The sequence below is a fragment of the Leptinotarsa decemlineata genome, unplaced genomic scaffold (assembly GCF_025532065.1).
Source record: "Leptinotarsa decemlineata unplaced genomic scaffold, Ldec_3_MD MMD2_P_RNA_scaffold_9, whole genome shotgun sequence".
In the NCBI taxonomy this organism is placed as follows: Eukaryota; Metazoa; Arthropoda; class Insecta; order Coleoptera; family Chrysomelidae; genus Leptinotarsa; species Leptinotarsa decemlineata.
Window position 1 is genome coordinate 18,413,238 of NW_027412536.1, and position 19,097 is coordinate 18,432,334.

A 19,097-nucleotide genomic window follows, 5' to 3' on the forward strand; every position below is an offset into this window, starting at 1 on the left:
TCTTTTTTCCCTTTTGATGATCATCGTATCTGTTACGGTTTAGAATATAGCAATGTTACCACATGATAAAAAAGAAACTGCCTAAGGATTTTTTTCCAATTTTGAATACCTACAACGATGCTTGAGATGATATTTGGAAAAACTGTATGCATAAGGTTGAACTGGAATTTCACGCGTCGAATAAATTCAAAACAAGCACTGTTTCACAAACACCGGAACGCAATACTCTTCTGCAGTACTGCAGTTGTGGCTTCAGTTATAATTTTTGATGGAAGCGAACTGAAATTATGTAAAATGAACTAAACTAGAAGACTTGAGATGTGTTATCCAATATGAATACCTAAGGAAAATAGTTATTTGGGATTTTCATTCGTTATTTTGTTTGTAAAAAACTTCTGATATTGAACATTTGTTAATTAGTCTCTACTTCTCTTTAAATGTCTTCCTTTTTTATCATTAATGTACGAATGGATAAGTTGAAAGTCCAGAGAGAAGTGTAAGTCATCCTTGATATCTCCACTGAATTTCGAAACATTCATGTATCCCAGCTTTCTAACTCGGAAGGAAACAATGCCACATGTTTGTCGCATAAGAACTACTTCTCTGGCAAATGTCACGGCGGATATTGTATTATATTTCAGTAAGTTTCTCCAGCTCTACAATAAGAATCTTTATAAATTTTCTCTGTGAAAAATTTGCATTTATCTGTATTTGTATAACCGAATTTGTATGATAGTTGAGGTTTGAGTATTTTTCATTCATTTTGAAATATTTCTTCTCTGGATTTATCTCGCCTCAAAATATACATTAAATTTTTTTGACGGTCGGCATACTTTCAATGTCTACTTGTGTGAAAACAAAAATCTGTTTTAAAAAATCTTGTTTTTTCCGTTAATCAGTTGTCGCCCCCATACGAACGACCACTCTCAGAAGTTGAGAAACTTGTGCGAGCTAAGTACTAACGAGATATTTCCTTTTAACGTGTGATTCCTAACACATACGCTCGAGTAATTGAATTATGTTTCATTCTCAAACACTAAAGTATTGCAAGATATGTCATTCAGTTCTATATATTAGGTTGTTTCACGAATTTTCTTCGTTTTGAACTGTAATATCTCAGTGAATACTTATTCACATTAATAGAAATCAGCTCGACTTGAATCAGTGCACTTTTGCCAGCGTGACACAAGTCAATTAATTCCGTCAGCTTGAAAATTGTGTTCGGGATTCGATGAAGTCGACGAATGCTGTATTTGCTTTGGCCTGATTGGCGAAGGTTCTACCGGTGAGAAAGTTGTGAAAGTGCTTGAAAAGTCGGTAGTTGGTAGGCGAGAGATCTGGGAGTATGGTGGGTAAGGCAGAACTTCAACACTCAATTCGTTTAATTTTCGGACGGTGATTTGGGAAACGTGCAGACGAGCGTTGCCGTGAGCATGATCGGGCCTCTTCTGTCGACCAATCCTGGCTGCTGTTGACGCAATTTTCGGTACTTTTCGACGCTTTCCTCTCAATAAGACTCTGCTGAGATGATATGGCCCGATTGCAGAAAGTTATAGTGAGCCGCTGAATACTTTACAGTAACGATGGTATTTTTGTGGTGGGTTTGGGAAGTGTCTGGGAGGCTCATCGGTGTCCAACCATTGTCCTGAACGTCTCCTGTTGTCGTGAAGGATCCACTTCATCACACATGACAATCCGATCCAAAAAAGATCGTTTTGGTTGCGCAAACTCAACCATCTTTCGAGCTTTTTGACCTTTCCAATACGTTTTGAAGCATCAAAAACCGCATGGGAGTTGACGCTCAGTTTTTTTGTCACCGTTTGTGATGGGTCATTCTAAACCAGGGTCCTCAAATCCTCGTCCTAGATTATCTATAGGTCGACCACTTCAGGGCTCATATTCAAGCTGAAATCTCCAGATCGAAGTTTCGTAAATCAACGTCAAACAGTACGTCCATAGACACTATCATCGCCAAATGCCTGGTAAATTTTTAGGGCGGTTTCGGCAGCGCTTTGGTTCAACCTTAATTCGGAGAGAAAAATTGGCTGAAAATTGCTGAACATCATAGACTAATGAGCTGAAAAGAGGCCAAAATTAAAATTTGGGAAAAGTCAACAGCATGAGTGCATAAGATACAAAATTTTCTATCAATAAGTATACAGGGTGTAACATGAGTACGTTGAAATATTCAAGTGATGTATTCCTGAGACAATTTTAAGAAAAAAAGTCGAAAGTCTCAATTAGATATTTTCATCAACATTAAATTGCAACGTGAGGTATAATATACAATGAATGACATAAATAATTTTGGAAAAAATATTTCCTGTTTTCATTCTCAATAAAAAAATGTTTTCCAAAATGCACGTAGAAGTTCCAGAAACATCAAATATAATCTTCAGTGAAGATATTGGGTTGTTTCAAAAGTTTTGCCCCTTTTAATGTTGTATGCCAATATCTCAACAAATATGTATTCTATTGTATCGTGGTATACAGAGTGTAACATAAGTACGTTAAAATATTCAAGTGACGTATTCCTGAGGTAATTAAAAAAAAAGTCTATATGAACTTGTGTCCGGAAATGCTTCGTTTCGTAGAAAAGGGGTGTTGAAATTGAATTTTCTTGTTCGCTTTTTGGAAATAACTCTTGCAAAAAATAAGTTATTTGCACGAAATTCGGTACCCCGGGTTTGTTTGGCGTGTGAAATCATAATTTCGTATTATGATTTCACACGCGTATTTTTTGCAATTTTAGTTATTCTCATCAAACTTTATACGCAGTATACCAGTTCAGACTTGTTCTAAACTGAGCATTATCGAACTGCTTATTCAATCCAAATTAAAAAAAAATCGTTAGGCTTGATTATTCAATTAGTGCTACATTTCGGAGTTTGTAAAAAAAACAATTCGGAGAAGTACTATGTTATTTATTAGGAAATTAAACATATAAAAATAGAAAGAAAAAATTATTACAACAACTGCTTAAATTGACGATCCCCAACAGTAATACAAGCTTCTGCTCCCCTCATCAAAGAATTCCGCACCCGTTGAAAAATGCCCGGAGTGCTTCTAATCGTTTCGCAGCAAACTATGATGCGATCCCTCAACATTTCCTCGTTTTCAATGGGGCTAGCGATTTTAGGTGCCCCCCCCCCAAAAAAAGGCGGGATTGAAGTCCGGTGACCTCGGGGGCCAATGCTCAGTACCTCCTCTTCCTATCCATCGTTGGGGATATGCAACGTCTGAAATATTTCTTGATATCACATTAAAATGAGCAGGAGCTCCATCGTGCATAAACCAAGAGTGATTTCGGAGACCAATGGGAACATTTTCCATAAGTTGGGCAAGCTCGTGTTCCAAAAAATGTAGGTAAGCATCTCCATTAAAACGTGAGGGGAGAAAATAGGGCCCAATTAAATAATATCCAATTATGCCTACCCATACATTAAAGAAGAATCTGTCTCGGAAGTGAGTTTGCGTTATCGCATGTGGGTTATCTTCCGCCCAGATGTGGTTGTTATGGAAATTCATGATACCATTTCTTGAAAAATTAGCCTCATCTCTGAAGAGGATGTTTGATAAAATTTGCGAATGTTGTTCGATTTTTCTTTGAAGCAATTCAGCAAATTCGATACGTGGTTGGAAATCACGTTGCGTAAGTGCCTGGACACGCTGAATATGATAAGGATATAATTGTAGTTCCTTTAAAATTCTGTAAACTGTCATGTGACTCACATTTAAAGTTTGTCTAATTTTTCTTGAACTTGTCTCTGGATGTTTACTAATTTCTTCGAGAACTGCCTCCTCCAATTCTACAGTTCTTGTAGTCCGTGGCCGTCCTACTGCAGAATTAGTTTCAAAGCTTCCAGATTCGGAAAGTCGCCGGAAAAGATTTGCAAATATCGCTGCACAAGGAATCACGCGTTGGGGATACCTTTTCTGATAGATCCGTCTGGCCTCGCTTGAATTTCCGTCAGCCAAGCAGTATGCAAAAACCATATCAGCCAGTTCAGCATTCGTAAAGTCAGGCATGGTACCAAAAATTACTTTATAAAATCAGAACTGTGAATTTGTCAATTAATAGTTAAAAATGTGACAGCGAACTTCTATTTTTATAAACAAACTTTCTCAGCTTACTCGATTTAATTAACTTAATTTGCAAGCGGAGGGTAACAAAAGGTATTGAAATCAAATTTGGCTATAAAGTAATATGCATCGATATACAAAATTGTAAATATCTCGAAAACGATCACCTCCAGCGTTGTTGAGGAGGTGTACTGTTTTTATCTGGAAATGGTGTGGGAATCAGATTTTTTCATGAAAAATACCAAAAGTTTACTGTCAAAGAAGTTAGGGCAATTTGTAATAAATAATGGCAGCGTACGCAGCGCCCTCTAGATGTTACGTGAAAATTAATACGAAATTATGATTTCCCACGTCAAAGAAACCCCGGGTACCAAATTTCGTACAAATAAACTTTTTTTTGCAAGAGTTATTTTCAAAAAGCGTGCAAAAAATTCAATTTCAACACCGCCTATCTCCGAAACGAAGCATTTTCGGACACAAGTTCATATAGACTTTTTTTTATTGCCTCAGGAATACGTCACTTGAATATTTTACCGTACTTATGTTACCCCCTGTATACGATCGATCGCTTTGAAAGCAACGCTTTGAATTCCTCTTCCATATTCTCTATTTCACCTAACCTAACCTAACCTTTTTCAACTAAAATCACTTTTTTAATCCTTCTCTGCCAGTCTTCTTCGGTAATATTAGACACTTCTTCTTTAACTAGCTCTATTACCTTCTTACCAAATTCTGGAAAATTATTTTTATGGCTGATGCTTTGTTTCAATTTTCTCCAAATCAACTCGATGGGATTGAAAACACAAAAATAGGGAAAAAGCCTCAGTATGGTGTATCCATACTTTTCAGGAATACTTTCAAGGGCATACACTTTTTCAAATGTTTTTGTCTGTAAAACTTCAAGTAGTCGGCTTTTGGTATAGTAATCTTCAGAATACAAATTGATATCTATCAAAAAACTTTTTATTTCATCTTTCCTAGAATTGTTATTCGGTACTTTGATGAGCTCTCACGAATGAGGAAGCGTTGCCAAGAATAATTACACTATTCGCATCCATTGGGATCGATGTGTTTTCGAACCACTCCTCGAAAATATTAGCTTCCGTGTTCTTATGATAGTCAACATTGCAGTCCTCAAGTTCATTTCCATATAATTTCAAAGAATTCGGAACCCATTCTTTACTTCCTCCGCAATGCACAATGATTAGTCGCGATCCTTTGATTGCAGGCATGTTAGGCGTAGATATTCTCGAACCATCATTTCACCCTTTCCTAACTGTGTCGTGTCATAAAAAGTTTCGTCTAAATAGAAAATTTGCAGTTGTTCTTGTCTATATTTAGTTATTTGTTCTAAGTATTTGTTGATCAATTCCACTATTCTTATGCTTTCCATAACTGCTTGACTTTTGTTTATTATTTTAAATCTAAATTCTAGTTTCAATTCTGAAGAGTTTTGACACAGTTGTAGGAATCTCATTGCTTTTATAACAGTCGTATATTGTTTTTTTCAATGATTTCATTAGATGGACATCTGAAAATCTTGGTAATCCCGTATCACATCGCGTCTTGCGTTCATAAGGTTTGTTTTTGATTATTTTACATACAGTTGAGAAAGGAATTTCGGTCATGTTGTCTGTAATCGTTTGTTTCCCTCGAAACTACCAATATCGAATTTCAACACTCAAATCGCGATCAGTCCTGAACTGAACATTGACAACACGACGGCTCGCATTCTATTCGTCATCGTAACATTACATAAAATTTAATTTTAAGACTCTTCAGCCAATCATAATAGTCGGTTAGTAAAAATTATCCAATACGAACCGCTAATTCTTCAGTCCACGTGGACTAGTTGGCAGTGGCTTCATTTCTCTTTATTTGTTATTTTGGCCTTTGAGAGCGCCGACACTTCAAGTATGCACAATACTTCGGCGGTACCTATATATTATACCTTGCTTTGAGGAAATTCTTTGTTTTTATTTCCATTTCCACTTCCACTTTTTTTTGTGAGCAGGATCCTCTTGAAGAATCCTTTGAACCCGCCACTGTTATATAGGTACAGTTCCGATTCTTACCTTCTTTCCCAAACGTCGATCGGCAGTCTAGGTATGGAAGAATGTGTAATTTAGCCCCTTCCACTTTCATCTCTGCGCCCCTCTCTTTAAACTCTAGGAATGTTTCGATGCTGATGGATTATTAGTTCGTTTGTTGTTTGGTTCATAGAAGGTTCGTTAGTCGGATCGGTTGCTTTGTTTCTGTGTACTTTTAACATCCGGGTTTTTAAGTGAAATTACATTCGTTTATAAGTGAAATAACTAGTAACTATTTGTTTCATGTGTTGAAGTTACTAAAACCAGAAAATTTGGCCAGTTGGACAAGGTAAGCACATTTGAAGGTTTACACAATATCATAACATTTCAATAGTTCAGGACTATATTCTTTTGTTGCTGAAGAAATTGCAGAAGGTTCAAGTTTTATTTATACAGGGTGGTTAGTTTCTATATTTTTCAATCGTTTTCGCGTTTTTTTTCTGTCCATTTTAAGGAGTTCCAAAGCTTCTGAGATAGAGGTGGCATATTATGGAATTTTTGACATTTTCGACATATGAATAGCATAAACCTTCCGACGAATTTTGACTGCATGTCTGTAATCAACCGAAAAAAAATAAATTCAACTAGAACCGAATACGAGACTGACAAGTGCAAGTTTGCATGTTTTTCTCTCTCTTCCAGAATGGCAAAGTAGTAAGTCATTTTAAAATTAACGAGTTGATTGAATATGATATCAAGACGTACCAAATAAATAAAATCTGACAGGATTAAATTTCAATCTTACAAAAAGTAATAGATATAATTATTGATTTGTTATATAAAAATAATATAGAAAAAAGTATTTATCTCAAAATGTTCTGTCTAAATACGATGGAAAAAGCGAATCTAAATAAGCGTGTGCATAGCTAAAATTTTCTCCCACAGCGGTCGTTGTGACAATATATACATTTTCTTGAAGTGATTTCATTAATTTTTTCCAGTTTTTCATTCTGTATCTGCTGATGAAGATATTTATCATAATGTTCATACATCGAGAATGTAAATGCCCCTAAACATTTTTGAAAATATGGCTACAATTGCTATGTCAAAATTGGTATAGGTAATTGTTTCCAAAAAGAATTAAGTACATCTTACACATTTCCAAGTAATGTATAGCTTTCTAATACCCAGTTAGCAGTTAGGTAGGGAGACAGAAATTTAGTTTAGGCAACAGGTTGAAAAACGTAAAAATACATTATAGCTACTAAAAATATGAGCAGGATTTGTTCGGTTCGGAATGAGCCCTACAAAGATGTATTCAAAGGATTCAACAATAGGTAAAATATTACGATTGTTACAAACGATATAATCAAAGGAAAATTATGTATTCCGGTTTTTTTGTTAATAACATGTGGTCCTATTTTTAGCGTTGAATTAAAATTATAAATAATAGAGATACATTTCCGAAATTCAGGAGTTTTTTATGGGAATTTCCTCCTCATTTAGAATATTGTTGTTTCATTCCTCAAATATATATAGTTTTATTGTTATTAACAAAAAACCGGAATACCTCATTTCTCCTCGATTATTTAGTGTATGAGAATCGTATTTTTTTACCCACTATAAAATTCTTCAAATACTAGGGCTCATTCCGAATCAAATGAGCTTTTGCTCATAATTTGTACGTTTTTAAACTTGTTGTCTAGTATATTGGCCAGTCTACGTGTCTTCGATAATCTTTGTTAATTTATGCAGGTCTTCGAATTCATATCTTTTTCCTAGATTTTGTTAATATTTCCAGTATTTTTTTTTTCGATGAAATGACAAATTTGTCTAATTTTTAGTGGACTGTTGACCAATACACGAACTGATTCATTTTTCATGAAATGTGTCTGGTAAACAAGAATAAGTATTAAGATGAGGAATTTGAATGCCTGGATATATCGTAAAACTCTCTTAAATCTTTGTAATAAAATGGACAGATTATTTGTTTTGAACCGGATTGAATGAGGTTTTTGGAATTTCCAGATTCTTAGATAAGAAAACGCATTTCTACAGGATGATACAATTTAAAAACTGAACAATATTTTCACCGCCCGATTGAAAGTATAAATATTGATCTTACAGATTTGGGAGGCAAGACTTTTCTTTGGAAAATTTTCTATTCTCTGAGTCTCTCTTTTCAAATTTTGAATATCTGCAACGATTCTTTTAAAAAAATATTTAAAAAAACGATGCGCATGAGGTTTAAACTGGAACTTTACACGTAGAATACATTCAAAGCAAGTACTGTTTCCCAAACATCGGAACTGCAATACTCTTCTCAACGCGAGTTTCACCAACCATGTTGGCGTTTCCACGAGATGGAGACGCGAAGTGGGTTGATGAAACTAGTGTCGATGAGAGAATTCCAGTTTCGGTGTTTGGGAAAAGTACCTAGTCGTTTCGGATAAATTGCTTATAATTTTTAAATTATTTGTTAGAGTTAATTGTTCTGTGTGAAATAACGAATTGAATTCCACTTCAGTTATAATTTTCAATGCAAGCGAACTGAAATTATGTAAAATGAAGTAAACCAGATAACTTGAGATTTGTTTTTCAATATGATCTTCGCCGTGAATACATGACCATGACGTATGTTGCAAGAATTTCTGATAATATAAACAACCCCGCCTATCACTATACCTTCAGTAACATATTTACCCTTTTTTTCAATCAGAGTAATGAAGGTGCTTTACCACTCTACGCAAAAATGTAAAAAATTCCTAATAATCCTGTAGTCCCTAATAATGTCATGTACCTTGGTTCCTGCTCTCCACCACCATGGACCATAAAGATCCCATTCTGTAACACCCAACTCTCCACCCACAGGAAAAATGATATCACACCAAGTTTTATCCAAAAAACTACCTCTGAAATAATCTCTAACTACAAGGAATACAATCACTTGAACACAGATGCTTCGAAATCTTCTGATTGTGTGGAAGCAGCCGTCATTACAAGAGATACAGAGCTTGCCTACCGTCTGCCGTCAATCTGTAGTGTTTATACAGGTGAATTATACGCCATAGATCAAGCCTTGCACACTGTGAAAGACTGGAAGGCAACTCTGTTATTATCACCGATTCTCTCAGCGCAATTCATGGAATCAGACAGTTATACTCAAGAAATTCACTACTTGTCCGTGTAAAGGAGAGGATATCCAAGCTAATGCAGAATAAAAAATGTAATAAACTAATCTGGATACCTTCCCATACTCTTCCCATACTGGAATCAGAGGCAATGAGAAAGGCGATGCAGTCGCTCGCAATGTTACATTTACTCCTTCCGTAACACTGTTACAAATTTCCCACTCAGATTACTTTAATTTCATAAAAAAACTAATAGCAAACATTTGGAAAGAAAGATGGATGGCCATGGAATCAAATAGAATACGCGAGATAAATCCCGACATGCGCTTCCAGAACTAGTCGGAGAGCTAATGACGAATTTTGGGAAGGTTTTTTAGGCAAGCTGAAATTGCGAAAAATTATAATTTTGTCAATTGGTGAATCCGGTCCTGAAAGTCGTTTAGCGAATTAGCGGTTATTTCGCTACTGCGCAGCATGTAACATTTGCAAAAAAAAAATTCAAAAAGTTATATTTTTGGCAACTTGAATTTTTTTTTATCTTTTAATTTATAATTTTTAGAACTCAAAAAAATCCCTGACGTTTTAGTCGGTTGTTAAGTATTAACTGACGTCTCCAAAATATTTTTTTTAAATTACCAAAAAATATTCTTTAGGCAATCAGAAATTCAAATCACGTATTTATTAAGTAATTTTAGTAATACCTGCGAATTGCCTGACGATTTTGCGGGTTATAAATAATTATTTGACGTTAATAAAGTTTGTAAATAAGCGCAACAAAAAGTCTCACGCGCAGCCGTAAGTGCGACAAGGATAGCTAATTGAGGCATGCTGGCAGCTGCCGGGGCCCGAGCTCCTCGCGCTGTGATTGGCTATTGAGAAACCTCGTGTTTCCAGCTTACTTGCGGCACTGTGTTCACAACAGTTATTTTCGGAGACTCGTGAAAAATTATCCAGTGTTTTTATATCTTTTTTAAGAATTTTATTAAAATTTAATTTCTTTTTTGAAATTTAACATGTACGTACGTGCATATGTGACTGTGTAAATATTTGTGTATATAGTTTGAACTGCTTTAAATTAGTGCTGTAATTATTTAATGAACAAATTTTAATTTTAAGGTTATAAACAGATAAATCACGATGAATAAAACAAATTTAAAATGTTTTATTTGTAAAAAGCGTACTGATAAGATCATTGTTTTTAATGAAGAAATATTGGAAAAATGTAAAGTCTTTTTAAAAATTCGCCCATTCGGGTCATTCTTGCTCGCCTCAGAATCGGACACACAAGACCAACACATCAACACTTAAAGAAGAAAGAATATGCTGCGGAGTGTGATATTTGTGGTGTAATCAACATTGCGAAACACATTATCCTGGAGTGCCAGTTTTTGAATATGAAAGATAAGAAGCAAGATTTCCCAGTGATCTCAATTCTGCCCTAGACGTGGTGAACTTGAACTAACCTTTTTGAAATCTATTCATATATTACATAAAATATACCTAATTGTTCTTCCGCTAATAAACCTTCGCGGTTGATGCGGTTATTTTTGAAATAAAAAAAATATATGAAGAGCTATGGAAAAATGTTTTTTGGGATTTTCATTCGTTTTTTTGTTTGAAAAAAAATATTTTTTTAACATTTGTTAATTATTTTCTACTTTTTTTTAATGTCTCCCTTTTTTAATTTACGAATGATAAAAGATAGAAGTGTGAGTCATCCTTGATGTCTCCACAGAATTTTGAAACATTCATCTATACCTGCTTTGTAATTCGGAAGTAAACAATGCCACATGTTTGTCGCGCAAAACAACTACTTGGCAAATGTCACGGCGGATATTTAATAATATAATATTTCAGTAAGTTTCTGCACCTCTACAATAAGAATCTTTATACATTTACTCTGTGAAAAAACTTGCATTTGTCTGCTTGATCTAATGTAATATTCGCCGTAGTGTAACTGGAATAGGTAATTTTTTCCAACAGCACTTACAGGATGTGTATTACCGAGTTTGTAAGAAAGTTGAGAGATTTGTATTTCTTATTTATTTCAAAATACAAATTTTCTGGATTTACCTCGCCTCTAAATATACATTACTATTTTCACGGTTGACATACTTCCAATGTCTACCCGTGTGAAAACAAACGCTAGAGTAATTAAATTATGTTTCATTCTCATACACCAAAATATTGCAAGAGATATAATTCAGTTATATATATTAGGGGGCGCCCATAAATTAAGTGAGGTGTTTTTTTTAATTTTCTGTCCCTCCCTCCCCCGCTGGTGAGATGTCGTGAGAGTTGTCGTTCGTATGGGGGCGGCAGCTGATTAACGGAAAAACAGATTTTAAAAACAGATTTTTTTTTACTCCACCCCCTCCCCATCCCCCAATCTCACGTGAGATTTTTCAAAAAGTGGGTTTCTTACGTAAACACGTTGGATGGTTACTGTAAAAAGAAAAAAAATTGCTTCGTGCTTTTATTTACGACTAGTTAAGACTAGTAATCAATATTGCTGAGAGTTTAATTATAAGTGTAATAAAAATTTAACAATAGAATACTTAAATCGTAACTATTGTGATTAAAAAAAGAATATCTACTCTAATTCAGTACATGGAGAATCATGCGCGGTCTCAAGAGAGACTATTGGAACCAACATGTCCATATGAGTTGGTACGCTCTCCTTCATCGAGTCGCGCGTTCGGCTGACAGTGGCGCGAAAACAAAGGACGGGCTACACTGTACCGTAAATTCAGATTAAATTGAGCTATTTGGTATAAAAAAATATGGTGGTTTGACAGTCAGTAGATGTATAACGAACGTCGAAGTATGAATGAAATTATTTTCTTTCGAACGAATTAGTGAATGATCTTAATCGTATTACGATTACGCTTAAGATTAAATCTCAAGCATGTACAATCTGGATTAAATGGACCAAAATAGTATAATTTTTTTTTGTTTCAATCAGAAAAAAAAAAGCGTGATATTCGCCGGGACCCCCCCTCTCTCCAACGTAAGATTAGATGAGATTTGACTCGACCCCCTTCCCCCTTAAACACCTCGCGTAATTTATGGACGCCCCCCTTAGCTTGTTTCACAAGTTTTGTTCGTTTTGAACTGTAATATTTCAGTAAATAGTTATTCAGTTTAATCGAAATAAGCTCCAGTTGAATCAGTGCACTTTTATCAGTGTGACACAAGTTAATTAATTCCGTCAGCTTGAAAATACTGTTCGGGATTTGATGAGGTCGACGAATGCTGTATTTGCCTTGACCTGATTGGCGAAGGTTCTCCGGTGATAAAGCTGTGAAAGTGTTTTAAAAGTCGGTAGTTGGTAGGCGAGAGGTCTGGGAGTATGGTGGGTAAGGTAGAACTTCAGCGCTCAATTCGTTTAATTTTCGGGCGGTGATTTGGGAAACGAGCAGACGAGCGTTGCCGTGAGCATGATCGGGCTCTTCTGTCGACAATTCCTGGCTACTGCTGACGCAATTTTCGGTACTTTTCGTCGATTTCCTCTCAATAAGACTCTGCTGAGATGATTTGGCCCGATTGCAGAAAGTTATAGTGAGCCGCTGAACACTTTACAGTAACGATGGTATTTTTGTGGTGGGTTTGGGAAGTGTCTGGGAGGCTCATCGATGTCCAACCATTGTCCTGAACGTCTCCTGTTGTCGTGAAGGATCCACTTACTTCATCACACATGACAATCCGATCAAAAAAAGATCGTTTAGGTTGCGCAAACGCAATTAAAGTTTGGGCACCATCTTTCGAGCTTTTTGACGTTTTCAATACGTTTTGGAGCATCAAAAACCGCATGGGAGTTGACGCCAGTTCTTTCGCCAACCCATGCACCGTTTGTGGTGGATCAGTCTACACCAGGGTTCTCAAATCGTCGTCCTGGATTACAGTAGGTTGACCACTTCAAGGCTCATATTTCAGGCTGAAATTTCCGAATCAAAGTTTCGTAAACCAACGTCAAACAGTACCTATGTCCATTAACATTATCATTGCCAAATGCCTGGTACATTTTTCAGGCTGTTTTAGCAGCGATTTGGTTCTATTTGAATTCGAAGAGAAAATTTTGCTGAAATTTGCTCAACGACATCATAGAGTAATGAGCTAAAAGAAGGCAAACAATTGAAATTTGGAGAAAATCAACAGCATCAGTGTATAGAATACAAAATCCTGTATCGATCAGTATACAGGGTGAAACATAAGTACGTTAAAATATTCAAGTGACGTATTTCTGAGACAATTTTAAGAAAAAAAGTTTATATGAACTTGTGTCCGAAAATGCTTCGTTTCGGAGATACGGGGTGTTGAAATTGAATTGTTTTGTTCGCTTTTTGAAAATAACTTGCAAAAAATAAGTTATTTGCACGAAATTCGGTACCGGGATTATTTTGACGTGGAAAATCATAATTTCGCATTAATTTTCATATAACATTTAGAGGGCGCTGCGTACACTGTCCTTATTTATTTCAAATTGCCATAACTTTTTTGACAGTAAACTTTTGGTACTTTTCATGAAAAAACCTAATTCCCACACCTTTTTTAAGTAAAAAAGGTACACCTCCTCAACAACGCTCGAGGTGATCGTTTTCGAGATATTTACAATTTTCTGTATCGATGCATATTACTTAGCTCCTAGAGCGCTAAGTGAAGTTGCTGAGAACATTACAGAAACTAAGTATGTGGTGGATCTCGTCAAAATAAACAACTTTTTCCTTTAAAATGTTTAACGAAAAATGATTCGTTTTCTAAATATAGATCATTGAAATTTTTCAAAACATGGTAGGTTTTTGTCATAAGTTTTTTGCAATTTTAGTTATTTTCATCAAACTTCATACGCAGTATACCCGTACAGACTTCTTCTATAGTGAGCATTATCGAACTGCTTATTCAATCCAAATTAAAAAAAATTAGTTAGGTTTAATTATTCAATTAGAAAGTGCCACATTTCGGAGTTTGTAAAAAAAACAATTCGGAGAAGTACTATGTACTATGTATTTATTAGGAAAACAACTGTTCAAAGTGACTACCCCCAACAGTAATACAAGCTTCTGCTCTCCTCATCAAATAATTCCGCACCCGTTGGAAAATGCCCGGAGTGTTTCTTATCGCTTCGCAGCAAGTTATGATGCGATCCCTCAACATTTCCTCGTTTTCAATGTGCTAGCATAAACTAGTGATTTTAGGTGTCCCCAAAAGAAAATATCGACGGGATTGAGGTCCGGTGACCTCGGGGGCCAATGCTCAGTGCCTCCTCTACCTATCCATCTTTGGGAATATGCAACGTCTAAAAAATTCCTTGCTATCACACTAAAAGGAGCAGGAGCTCCATCGTGCATAAACCAAGAGTGATTTCGGAGATCAATGGGAACATCTTCCATAAGTTGGGGAAGCTCGTGTTCCAAAAAATGTAGGTAAGCATCTCCATTCAAACGTAGGCGAAGAAAATTAAATAATCCCCAATTATGCCTACCCATACATTAAAAGAGAATCTGTCTTGGAAAAGAGTTTGCGTTATCGCATATGCGTTCATGATACCATTTCTTGAAAAATTAGCCTCATGCATGAAGAGTATTTTCGATAAAATTTGCGGATGTTGTTCGACTTTTCTTTGAAGCCATTGAGCACATTCGATACGTGGCTGGAAATCACGTAGCGTAAGAGCCTGGACACGCTGAATATGATAAGGATATAATTGCTGTTCCTTTAAAATTCTGTAAACAGTCATGTTACTCACAATTAAAGTTTGACTAATTTTTCTTGTACTTGTCTCTGGATGTTCAATAATTTCTTCGAGTACCGCCTCCTCCAAGTCTACATTTCTTGTAGTCCGTGGCCGACTCCAAACAGTGAATTTGTCAATTAATAGTTGAAAATGTGACAGCGAACTTCTATAAACAAACTTTCATAGCCTTCTCGATTTAATTAACTCAATTTGCAAGCGGAGAGTGACAAAAATTATTGAAATCAAATTTGGCTATAATGTAATATGCATCAATATAGAAAATTGTAAATATCTCGAAAACGATCACCTCGAGCGTTGTTGAGGAGGTGTACCTTTTTTACTTGAAAAAGGTGTGGGAATTTTTCATGAAAAATACCAAAAGTTCACTGTCAAAAAAGTTAGGGCAATTTGAAATAAATAATGACAGCGTACGCATAGCCCTCTTGATGTTACATGAAAATCAATACGAAATTATGATTTCCCATGTCAAAAAACCCCGGGTACCGAATTATTAACTTATTATTTTCAAAAAGTGAACAAAAAATTCAATTTCAACACCCCGTATCTCCGAAACGAAGCATTTTCGGACACAAGTTCATTTAGACTTTTTTTTAAATTGCCTCAGGAATACGTCACTTAAATATTTTAACGTACTTATGTTACACCCTGTATACCACGATACAATAGAATACATATTTGTTGAAATATTGGCATTAAAAGGGGCAAAACTTTTGAAACAACCCAATATATTCACTGAAGATTATATTTTGACGTTTCTGGTATTTCTACGTGCATTTTGGAAAACATTTTTTTATTGAGAATGAAAACAAGAAATCTTTTTTCCAAAACTAATTATGTCATTCATTGTATATTATACATCACGTTGCAATTTAATGTTGATGAAAATATCTAATTGAGATATTTTGTACGTGTGACATTTTTCTTATTGTTCTTGCATTATCGAAAACTTTCTAATGCCAAATATTATTGTCTTCTGTTGACCACAAGGTGTCCCATATTTTGCAGGTCATAAAGTACTTATCGAAATAGTACTTGAAACAAAAAATCAATGACTTCGTTCTGTAATTCTTATTGCTCATTCAAATACTTGTCACATGGAAATTTGGAAATTGAGAGTATAAATACTCTTTCGTCAATTACAGGTTGTCTCTATTTCGTAGGTTTCAAATTGTCAGCCAAATTAATGATTTTAATAATGATAAACTTTAGGTTCACTATTTTTATTTATGTCTCTGATACCATTATTGTTATTGCGTTTTCGATACTTTGAATACTTATTGTAATATCTTGTGTAGGTCATAACCTAATTGTTGAAATAATATTGATTAGAGCCAAAAACCTAAGGATCGTGATGTTTGCATTTCTGGTATTTTCAACTTTGTACCTGAAATATTTTATAACGAAAATGTTGAATATTGTCCTTTCTTCGATTCAGGTCGTCACAAAAACAATGAACGTAAAGTTCAAGCTCATTATTATTATATTTTCATCATACAAAATCATGTAAGAACTATAATCGAAAATAAAAGGATTAATATTCACGATTTTCATGATATAAAATTTTCAGAAAGGGGGTAAAAAATACAGTGCTCGTTGAATTTGGTACAAAACTTGGGACACTTTTGGTTTTAAAATAGGGAGATAATTCATAATTTTTCAAAAAGGCAATAATAGTAGAAGAATCACAAACATAATGCTCGTCAGGTTAATGGTTGATTCTTCATTATTTCGGCAGTCATTGGGCGTTCGAACTATAGTTCGTTCAGTATTGTCTGAGAGTAAAAGAATTTCAATAATGCAAATATGTCGCTACATCAAAGAAAGCAACATAGTCGTCTCAAGCAAATAGCACTGCAATTCACTCACAAAATCATTGAGATACGCCTACCCTCTATATCCCTTGAGGACGCCGCTAACGAGCAATTAAAATAGGAATATGCGACAAAGAACGTGAAAACAACGACAGAGAATGCGAAAATACCGCCAAAAGAACCGCTCGATGTTTTTTCTGATATTACGTTTAAGATAATATTAATAGGCGTCGGACTGGGGGTATTAATATAAATTTTCCATTGATATATTCTGTATAATGATGTATAATAATTTTATTTTGGGAAGGACAATTTATATTTGAAATAATTTTTTATTATTTAGAATTGTTACCTTCTACAGATCTATAAAATAATCAGAATAATAAATTCACAAATAAATACAAATGTAGAAAGTGCAAAAAGTTACTGCATTTGATAAATTAGCTTTTTGGAAAAAAAAATCAAATTTGTCATTAACTTGAATTTAAAATTTTTGCATATTGAACGAAATATGTATCATCTGGTGACGTTAAAAAGACTCTATTCATTTTCTTTATCCAACCTATTTATATCAAAACATTATAATTTGTAGTTATGATTCGTCTTTTGATGTAAATAAATTTGATATTATTATTATCATTGACACTGATAATCAAATTGATCGTCGGTATGATAACGAAGACGGATAAAGTATTCGAAACATCACCAGATAAGTATACAAATAGAATAGATTTCCACAGTTAGAAATTTGAACATCTAATTTCGAGTTGAACCGCGTTCAAAATTTTGCCTTGGTCGGCGCTTCGGCTTGGTTGATTCGGCCGTTACTCGATGAAAATCCATAGTAATCCGTGCCAACACAAATATAGCATTTTATAGTACCCATTATTCATAGATAAGTCATCGTTCCTCTTTCAATAGATACTTTTTAATACAGAACTCAATATCATTAAGCATATCGCAGTAAACAAATGATTCAAAGATGAATAAATAGACAAAATACTTTCCAAAAAAGTCGGTCGGTAGCCGGCGGTTCGACGTGGGTGCTTTGGTCACTCAGTCAATCGACCGAAGTGTGAGTCGTTGGTTGAAGCCCCAGGCTGAACCTTCGATTTTCACTTGCTATCGTCCAATCCTTGTTAGGAATTGCACGTTAGAAGGTAAGACCTCATTAGTCCTTAGTCCACCAGTTTCGACTTATGATGGTGGCCTTTCGTAGGGGTGCGACAGCAGATTAACAGCAGATTAATCAAAATTATAAAGCTTCAACATATTTTGGACAAATAGAAAAAACAGCTTCATTTTTGAATAATCAAGATATTAAAATTGCATTTAGGTTGTTGGGAAAGTTGATTAACAATAAGGACAAAACCAAATTCGAGAAATTAGGAGTATATAAATTAAACTGTGGAACTTGTCCTACAGGCCGTTTCTTTTATCATGTGATAACATTGTTATATTCTAAAGCTGAAGTGTAACAGATACGAAGACGATTGAATGGGGAAAAAAGGTAACTGCCATCAGGAACAATACAATGGCCGAAGAAAATTTACGAGGACTCTCGCTCGTGTTATACGGGGAAAACAAAAAATGTTGTTTTTTGTTTTTTTCGAATGGAATTGTTATTTCGGAGAATATCACAAAATGGAAAAAGAAAATGTTATAGTGTTCGGAGTGTACTATGACGTTATAATAATAAATATTCTACAAAACGTTTCGTTAAGGAAATTCTTTGTTTTTATTTCTATTTCAACTTTTTTGTGACCATATTTAAATACATCTCCAATTCTTACATTCTTTCCCAGACGTCCATCGGCAGTCTATGTAATTTTGCTCCTTCCACTTTCATCTCTGCTCCCCTCCCTCTCTCTCTCTCCCTCCTCTCTACCTCTCTAGGAATGTTGCGAATTGTTTTGACGTTGATGGATATATGAATATATTAGTCTGTTTAGTTTGTAGATGTTAGAAGGTTCGTTTCAGTCGGGTCGGTTGCTTTGTTTCTGTGTACTTTTAACATCCGTTTCTAAGTGAAATTACATTCGTTTATAAGTGAAATATCTAGTAACTATTTGTTGAATGTATTGAACTCTGTATTGAAATTACTAAAACCAGGAAAGTTTGGCCAGTTGGACAAGGTAAGCACATTTGATGGTTTATATAATATCCTAACATTTCAATAGTTTCGTTACTGAAGAAATTGCAGAATGTATACTAAACTTTTACCTTATCGTGATGTGTAATCCTTGGAAAATTCGAAAGAGTTCAAGTTTCATTTATACAGGGTAAC

The 19,097-nt window shown here is 34.9% G+C and overlaps 1 protein-coding gene across 1 annotated transcript in view; it reads left to right on the top strand.

Annotated features, from left to right (window-relative positions):
- The first annotated feature begins 6,297 nt into the window (after positions 1–6,297).
- The window catches only part of LOC141480582 (histone H2B-like), a 201,425-nt gene continuing 188,625 nt past the window's right edge, over positions 6,298–19,097 (top strand). Inside the window, exon 1 of the mRNA XM_074170767.1 lies at positions 6,298–6,462. The gene's annotated coding sequence lies outside the window, so the exon portion shown is untranslated. The remainder of the gene's footprint in view (positions 6,463–19,097) is intronic.